This window comes from Anastrepha obliqua, chromosome 1 (assembly GCF_027943255.1).
Source record: "Anastrepha obliqua isolate idAnaObli1 chromosome 1, idAnaObli1_1.0, whole genome shotgun sequence".
In the NCBI taxonomy this organism is placed as follows: Eukaryota; Metazoa; Arthropoda; class Insecta; order Diptera; family Tephritidae; genus Anastrepha; species Anastrepha obliqua.
The window spans coordinates 28,357,012-28,366,864 of record NC_072892.1 but is presented as its reverse complement, the minus strand read 5'-3'; positions in this window follow the sequence as shown (position 1 = coordinate 28,366,864).

Here is a 9,853-nt window from a genome sequence, read left to right as displayed (position 1 = left end):
TCTTAAAAACTGACTCAGTAACTTCTTGGACACCAGGCGACCGAATATATACTTGGTGGCACAAAATTAATCACCCTATCGGAAGATCTTATAATATTTATTATATATTATATTATAAGAATATTATTATTTGCTTAACTCGTACCGAATATTCATTCAATTTCAGTTTCCTTGCTTTCAAAGGTCAAGAACTTTTTTAAGCAATGTTACTGGACAAATTTTTCGTTTAGAAGAATAATTCTGAAAAAATTGTACTGTAGTGTAGGTCGTTTTAGACAGTTTTTATGTAATATAACCAAACAAAAGTCGGGCTTTTTAGAAATCTCATAACTAAAGGGTGATCAATTTAGAGATATCGGACTTTAAATTGAAATAAAACAACGAAAATTCAAATTGTTTGGAGAATCTTTATTATTTTTGTGTAGAAACATTCATGACATTTATTTTTTAAAGATAATCCCTTTCAAATGTTGGCCGCAACTGCGTCATCCGTAAACACCTACTTTGAATGACTCGCTGGGGGACTTCCGTCGGTATCTCGTGATGAAATGTCAATGAATACTGAAAAAAACTATATATTGAGTTTAACAGTAGTCACGCGTGATCTGTCAAAAAACCCTATTGGAAAAATTACTTCCTGTACCCAGTTGGAGTATATTTTGTACTTAGTGATGAGTCGATATCCAACTCGGATTGTGGATTTAGCAGCAATGGCCTTAGAGACTGTCAAAGAGGAGTACCATAGTAGTTCCTTATTTGGAACGTAGTTTCACCGCTCCACTGGATTAATGAAGAGTATTGGTAAGTTACTTAGTTAAGGGGTTAGGTGGGTTTGAAAATTTCAAAAAATCGATTTTTTTTTGTCTTATTAAATAGTAGAATATGTTTAAAATATTCTCCTAAAATTTCAAATTGATCCGAGTAAAATTCTACGAGATAGACCCTTCAGAAGTTCCGCCCATCAGGCCATGTCAGTGCAGCGTTTCGTTTTTAAACGCGTTTATCTCAAAACTCGATTTTTTAAGTCGGTGGACACGATTTCTCGAAAATTTATGAAGCGATTTTGTTCAAATTTTGCACACATCTTTGGAATAACATTATCAAGTTATTGAACGAAGGATTTTTTTTTTTTTATTACAACTAATTTTTTCGAGCCAACACATGACGAAACTTTGACCAAAAAATGTGTTTTTTTGTTCAAAGTCTGTCAAAAATTCAAATTAAATTTTTTTTTTTCCTTCGTCCAGTAACGAGATTTATCCATGTACTAACGAAATATTTTTGGTTTTTTGATTTTAGATGAACCAATAATTAGTTATGCTGTCCACGGCAAGAGCATTTTTTTGTGAGACGTTAAGGGAGATGAGGTACCAACGGCTGAGTTTTCGGAATTTTTAAATAAAAATTTCACAAAATACTGTTTAAATATGTATCTTTGATATGCTGAATTGTTTAAATAAAATATATGATTGTATATATTAAAAAAAAAAAAGTAAAAATACCCTTTTTTTGAACCTCTGTAACCCACCTAACCCCTTAAATACTAAATATCGTCATAGGCTCAAACATCATGCCAAAGTCTTCTCTGCCTCAGAAACACAGGTGGAGAAGGTCTTGGGTTCCCTTGCTATGTCCAGCTGGCGCCTGCTAGCACGAGAAAGAAAGGACTGGCGCGCTTTGTTAAACTCACCCAAAATCGCGCAGGCAGTTCTCGCACTAATCAAGAAAAGTGTGTATTGAGTGCTTATAAGTAAAACAATTCTAGAAACTCGAAACAGGCTTAATTTACACGAACTCATCCGTACAAACAGCGGAATTATTGCATAAACAGATCTTTGTCAATAACTTGATCTAAAACCAAGCACCTTGCCGGGAAGGGTGTATTTGCTAGCTAGGAAGTGAACTTTCCTCCTATAACATAATAAACAGCAATGTGATGAATGGGCTCAAGGATTCAGTAAGAAAATGCTGGACGTTTTAAATAATTCACAATTTCCACCAAACAAATCATGGAGTACGAGACCATAGATTGGCTCTTCAGTGCAAACTGTGAGGTGTTTAATTACCAAACTGTCAGATTTCCCCAAGTAAATTTCAATATTTTGAAATGTGGATCACGTATAACCATCATTCAATAAATATTGAACACGCAGGCTTCTTCAATTCTGGATACGTCGCATTGTATTTTGACGATTTCAAATTTTGCAAACATCACAATATTTATTAAAACTGTATCATTCGCCTTCCGTGCTCTTCCCTGTATCTCGCACTAGGTTACAATTCTGTTTCGCATAGATTCTGAACTATTGCGGGCAGCCGGAGGAGTTGTCACTTCCTAGAACATCACCGTCTGAAAAGAGAAGGAACGCGAACTACTGCAATTTTCGTTCTAAATTCACTGGAAGAACTCAAACCAGCGAAAGTTAAATTGCAAACATTTTGCCAACTCAGAATTTGAACATTTCCTAAAACATTTGCTAGTTTGACTTTAAAATTATCATATAGTATAAAACAAAATCAAAATAAGATTTTGACGTAAATGCAGAGCGCGTTCATAGACCAACATTATGCAAATGTATGAATAAGTATGCCCATTAAGCGGTGTTTGTGGCAATAAACAAGTTAAGAAAATTGATTATTACATATTGAATACTGCGCGACTCGTCGAGGAAGCCCAGAGGCTAGTTCGAGAAACAAGATTCCGCAGACTAGTTTTTTTCGATACGGTAGGTGCAATACGTTTGTATATTAAAGAGCCAATCGCTTGTTTTCTTGACGCTCAAATGTGCGTGTGTGTGTGCTGATATTCGTATATATACCTTTTGTTATATAAGTATGTACGTATACATTTGCATGTGTATGTTAATGAGTGTGTTAGTAATGGCCTTTTTTGCTACATTCAAAGCTATGAAGTCAAAAGATGACCTTGACTTCAATTAATACCCATAGAAATGGAAAGCTCTCCCATATTTACACTTCGATTTATAATACTTTATTATTTAAAATCTTACTTAGCAAGAGCCTTACTAAATATGAACACAAATTTGTGCGTTTAGTATCTGTATTTGTATGCGAATGTATAAAACTTGTAGACTTATTAGATAGACTTGCAGAAGCGATAGTCTGAAGCTTGGGTGTGGGTTACAAAGTACGTACTTTCGAATCCTATAACAACCGAACGGGAAACTGTTCATAAATACATAAATAGTATATCTTTTACTTCCGAGGTACCGAGAATGAAAAGTGTTTGAGAATTATATATATATATATAATTGGCGCGTACACCCTTTTTGGGTGTTTGGCGGAGCTCCTCCTCCTATTTGTGGTGTGCGTCTTGATGTTGTTCCACAAATGGAGAAACCTACAGTTTCAAGCCGACTCCGAACGGCAAATATTTTTATAAGGAGCTTTTTCATGGCAGAAATACACTCGGAGGTTTGCCATTGCCTACCGAGGGGCGACCGCTATTAGAAAAATGGTTTTATTAATTTTGGTTTCACCGAGATTCGAACCAACGTTCTATCTGTGAATTCCGAATGGTAATCACGCACCAACCCATACGGCTACGGCGGCCGCCCACATTGATGAATTTCTGTGTTGATACTTTGACTCGATAGCTTTGCTCATAAAGGGTCTCTGAGAAGTGACGTCAAGATGTCAATAATGAATAATTCCTAGACGGTACCTTTTTTATGACACCTTTAACATTTTACAGGTTGTGGCTGAGTTTAGAAAATTTTTGTGACTGTGGTTTAGAAAGATTTGGGATGTTTCTTGTTTCGACACTACTACGATAATTACTGGTGCTCGGAATCGGGCTTGTATTTCTTTTGAAGCACCTCTCGGATGATTGCCCTGTAGACATCATTACCAGTTAAATCGAACGCTGTTTTCAAATGCAAATTCCCAAAAGCATCTCATCCATCAGTTTTTCTTCATAGAAAACTATTTGAGGAGGTGCGGAAACGAGACTTGGAACGCGTCTGTGCGTGACATACATGACCTACAAAATTTTATCAACGGCAGCCTTCGTAGGATCATGCACATTGGCCTAACACTGCTTTCAACAACAATCTCTGGGCTATGACAAATCAAACGCCTGTCCACCTTAAATTCACAAGACAAGATTAGAAATAGTTTAGCCATACTCTGCGGAAACCCAATGGAGACATCACCACAGCAGCTTTAGACTGGAGCCGGCAAGGAAGTCGCAGATGTGGTAGACCATCGAGCGTGGAGGCGAAGTGCTACAAGCAGACCGCTCCTTGCGGCAAGTGAAATTCCTAGTTTTAAACAAATCTAATTTTAAATTGCACGGTGTGACAAAAAAAAAAAAATTAAATATACTTTTATGGAGACCTAGTACAACTTGTAGGTATAGTAAAACTAAGAAACATGGTATAGGCGAAATTTCCAATACACCCCCAAAATCTCATTTTATGGCCATAAAACCGTTTTTCAGTAGGTTGATGTGAACAATCACTCCTAACTTCGCCAATTTCCATCCGATTTCGAATTTGTTTTTTTAGTTCGAAAGAACAAAAACAAGCCTTTTTGACAGTGTGTTGACAATTTTTCTGAAATGACAACCGACGAGACTGTAGACGGAAGTATTCGGAATTTTTTTATTTTTTCTCTATTTTTTCAACTTTGACATCATTTTTGCGATATTATCCGATATTGAGGATGTTTTTTAGTACACTAATGCTATAGTAAATTTAATTCTGCGTCGAATGAGCTATATTTGACTGTAATTGAATTAAAATTAATAGAGTTGTGTGAGTTTTAAGATTTTTTTTTTTTTTTACTAATTTGGTATGTAGGCATCGAAGCATGAAAATGATAACAAGTGTCATTATAAACACATAATATTTATTGGAGTATTGTGCAGTGCAGCATTGTACGGTATGGTACGGTGCAGTACACAACGGAACTGGTTCCAAACTTGATATATATGATATGACCTCATCATTTGATGAAAAATGCGTTCCACGTATGCATTTTTTTAAGACTCGAAGTAGGTGGACGTCACATGTGGCCAAATCTGGTGAATGCAATGGATGCTCTAACAATTCGAACTTTATTTAAAGGATTTTAGCGATTGTCAAAATGTTCTTGTTGCGCTTTGTCTTGATAAAAAGATTTTTTTTCTTTTGCACTCTGGGTACTTTTCACGATTTTTTCCCCCAGCTGGTGTAAACTATTACAGTAATATTCAGGAATTTATTGTTTTATCAGTTAGCAAGTAAACCACAAACAAAATTCCTTTTTTGGGCGATTTCAGGACACAAATTCGTTTCGGAGGATCATGGTGATAGACCCAATTCTCATCCATAGTGATGAATCAACGCACAAAATCCACTTCATCCATCGAAATCGCTCTAAATGTTGCTGGGAAAATCGCATTCGAATGTATTTTTATTTCATTGTTAACGAATGCGGCACCCATTGTGCACAAAGCTTTCTAAAATGCAATACTTCAGTCAAAATATTGCCGTTACTGCTCAATTAGATGCCTAGGGATTATAATAATCTATCTCAGTCATTTGACGATTTTCCAATACGATATTCTGTATTTTGTCTACGATTTCTGGTGCTGTTGCTGTTTTGGACGTCCTTGACGTGGATCGTCTTCAAGGCTTATACGACAGCGTTTAAATTTAGCAACCCAGTTTTGTACTGTTCTAATTGATGGTGAAAAGTCCATATACCCTTTCAACACCCTTTCACCTTCCAAAAATTAAAATTCAATCACTGCACGAAACTCGTTTTTTTCCATTGTAGAAAATACTGTGACACGTCGCTACTAAATGGCTTGTAAACAAAGAATGAATTTACAGATTAAAATAAAGCTTCCCAAATTTAGGCTAGTAGCAATGCGCTTTCTTCTCGAACCGCACAACTTATTGAACAACCTGGTATAGAAAGTATATGCGGAGTTTCTCGCACTCGCCATAAAAAAATTAACAATTCGCCAAATATTCGAAAAGAATTCGGTATTGCGGCGTTAACAATTTTCAAGTCGTCGTCCGTGAGTTTTTTCAATTTTTGTCCGACGTTTTCATAAATTCCAAAACTCTGTTCTTTATTAGTTCTCTTTTAAAGTTTTTTTATTCAAGTTAAATTTACAACCTATCTTATCATTAATAAACAATAAGTAAATTGCTGTTAAGGTACAAACAAATTGTGGATGTCACTCCAGCAAATGACACTCTATTCAGTGACAGGATAATTAAAGTAAAACTTAAAATCCTAAGTACATATTTACATAATTATTTGCTATTTTAGGTTAGAGTAACATAATTACATGCCTAGTTTGTGTTAAACTTCTATATTTACATTAAGTGCAAGTTAGTTTACAAGTACAATTTTTTTCCTTTTAACCTGCTTATAGCGGGTGCCTGTATTAATGATACTGCTAAAGGATTGGGATGGTCCTGTCATTTGGCTTTATATCATTCACTGAATTTTTTTATTTCATCTTTCACGGCACATGTTTTTAAATATCTATGAATAGTACTTAAGGTTCGACACATAACCCAGGAGCTTTGGTCTTTGGTCTTTAGGCTTAGAGTTTTTGATTGAAAGCGCTGTATTATTTCAATGTTTGAATATCAATATTTGAATATTTCTTTGCGAGTGTAGCAGTTTTTTTCGTCAGTCGTTAGTCAATAGTCAACAGTTAACTACTGCTAGTCAGCGGCCATATTGAATTTTGACTGATAGTGTCACGTTGGAGAAAACAATGAGGTGGCGTCTATCGTAGCTCCGTTACTTTTCTAGCAGCAAATTTCACAATACCAGCTGACTTTCGTGACGTCACACTAGCCTAATTGGTGATTGGTGTGACCAGATTACCATTTTCGTGACCTGACTTAGTATTTTTTTGTTGTCTAGCCTTAGAGTTTTAACTAGTTCTTTCTTCCTGATATTTTTATAACCTGTTCTAATTAAAATTTAATGTTTATAAATAATTATGTAATATATACATTTTTTAAAATTAGTTGAATAATTCACGCATTTCTATTTAGCTTAACTTTGTTTTATCATCTGGTCACACAACCGACGATTGCGATTATTGTTGGGGTTGGTGTATATTCGTGTTTTTTTGTGCGTGTGCGTTTTTCCAATATTGTTCGTCTTCTTCTCCTTCGAGCCGTTAAATCACTCTCTCGTAAATCTCTCTCAAGAAAGCAGTGTTGCCTAGTATTGGATATAAAAAAGCACTAAAATACCCATTTAAAGAAAATAAAATACCAATATTTTATTGAACTACTTAAAGAAGTTTGTTCGCGTGGTGAGAGTCTTTACTGTGTGCGTTTTTTAATAAATGTGTTATGGTAATGTAGACATAGACTGGACAGAGTTTTAAAAAGCCATCCTTGTATTTAAAACTTATGTCAAGAGAATCTCTTCAAAAAACAGCTTCAAAATAATTGTATTGCTATATTTGAGGTTATGTAACAATACAAGGTACTCCTTTATCAAAAAGCTCGTTATGGTTTCTGCAGTATTATCTGGTATTTCTTCCTTTTTTTTTTCTTCTACTTATAATTACTCCACTATGGCTTTAATTCGTATTCAGTAAATTGAAAGGCTTTTTAAAATTTATAAAAAAAATTTAAATGTTAAGAAGAGTTAAGAGAAGTAGATGTAATATTCTTGCATAACCTCAATAGGAGCAAAAAATGTGATTTGCACTTTCAAAACATCGATTTTTATAAGAATCAAAAAAATTTCAATAGCACTAAAATCTTCCCAGAGTGGCCTTTTTATTATACTATAGTCTTTTTTTAATTGTAAATTTTTTTGTTTTAACTGAGAGTATTGGTAGCTTCATATTGAAAAAAGAAACAAACACCAAACCCAAAAGGTTTCACATTTTGGGTATAAAAAAGCACTAAATTTATTGCGAAGAGCAAAGGGTTTCTAACACTACACAACTAGGCTAGTGTGACGTCACGCACTCTCTGATGGGCGCAATCTTGTTTCTATCATTCTTGGGATAGTGTGTACCAGAGATCAGCTTGACCTCTTATTGTGACTCCAAATCAGTGATGCCCAAAGCCGATACTCCCACGCTTGCTTTGAGGGTATAGAAAAATAAAATTGTATACGCACCAAAAATTTCGATTGAAATAGAAAAACAATTTTTAAACAGATACAACCCAGCAGTTGTAACTTTTGACATAACTGCTGCTGTATCTGCTTATATTGTCTTGCTCTTCTGTTGCAAGATGACTACAGATGTAATGCCATATTCAAAAATGCAGCCCCCAACCACCTAAGCTCCTGATGAGTCCTTAGAAAAAGAGTCAAAAATCACAACTTTTACTTGCCCTTTCACTTGTTTTGAGTAAATGAAGGCACTGAATTCAATGGAAACGTCTTGCAAATTAGCTAAAGTAGGTATATAATTTAATTAAATTAAACAAATCTTACACAAATCGAACGCAATAAAGCATCGAAAGGTTTGATTGAAAAAATTTGTAATCTTTCAAACGTTACAATGGTCGATGTGGTTAATCCAATCAATTACGAGGGTCGTTTGAAAAGTCCGTAAAAAGTCCGAAAGGTGTCACTACTGTCGCATTTCAAGATTATGTTTAGTTAGTAGCATCTCTTGAAAGAACACACACCAAATTTCAGCCAGATCGCGGCATATTTTCTTGTGTTTGGCATTCGTTTGAATCGAAGAAGTCAAGTGACGACAGAAATCTATCACGACAACGCACCAGCTCACGTTTCAGCAGTCGGGGCCACAAAATTAATGGAAATAGCATTCCAACTCATTTCACATATCCCCATATTCAGAAGACTTGGCTCCCTCGGACTATTATTTGTTCGCCAATTTGAAGAAATGGCTGGCAGCAAAAATATTTTATTCAAATGAGGATGTGATTGCAGAAACGAATGGCTATTTTTCAGGCTTAGATAAATCCTCTTATTTTGAAGGCATCAACCAACTAGAATAACATTGGATGAAAAATATACCCTATGATCTGAAAGTAACGGGAATGTTTAAATAAAACAAAACAGAGTTAAATTTCAGGCAAATTGGTTTTCCTCCTTCAAAATATAACCCATCTGAAGCGACATACATGTGCCAACTTTTAACCCAGACTTCCATGCACCCATGGTAGGCCGACGAAGGGATGAACTTTAGCTCGGCTCTTTGATATCCTCTATCAACTGAAATCTCCTTCCACGAAGTGGTCACGTCAACTTGGGAAAGAAAAAGAAGTCGCACGGGGCCATATCAAGTGAATACGGTGCTTGGACGATAGTATTTGTATAGTACTTGGTGTTTGTTTGGTCAAATAATCCAGCACAATTTGGGCTCGGTGCGATGGCGCGTTATCATCATGCAAAATCCTAGAATTGTTTGCCCATATTTCCGGCCGGCCAGGCAGACACTAATGATCCGATGGCGCTAAAAAGTGACAGATGTGTGGTGTCTTACAGTCCTAACAACATAAGAAAAAATATGGACCGGTTCCCACGTGCGCAGTTCGTTTGAATTAAACATTCCCGGTACCTTCTGATCATAGGGTAAACCTAAAAGGAGACTATGTCGAAATATAAAGAAAGGTTTGCCCAAAGCAATTAAGTAGCTTTTATTTTTGCACGTACTTCTCAAACGACCCTCGTGATGGGGCTTAGGAAAATTCGCGTACAATTTATTCCAACAGTTTTGACTACGCTACTTTCGTGCAGAATTTTCTTCCGAGTAGTTCAACTCCGGTTTGTCGGTTTGTGGGGTGTTTTTATTTTCATTTTGCCATTTTCTGCGCAATGGCCGTTTAACAATTCATTGATTATAATATTGAATCGTTATTGCAAAAAAAAATTT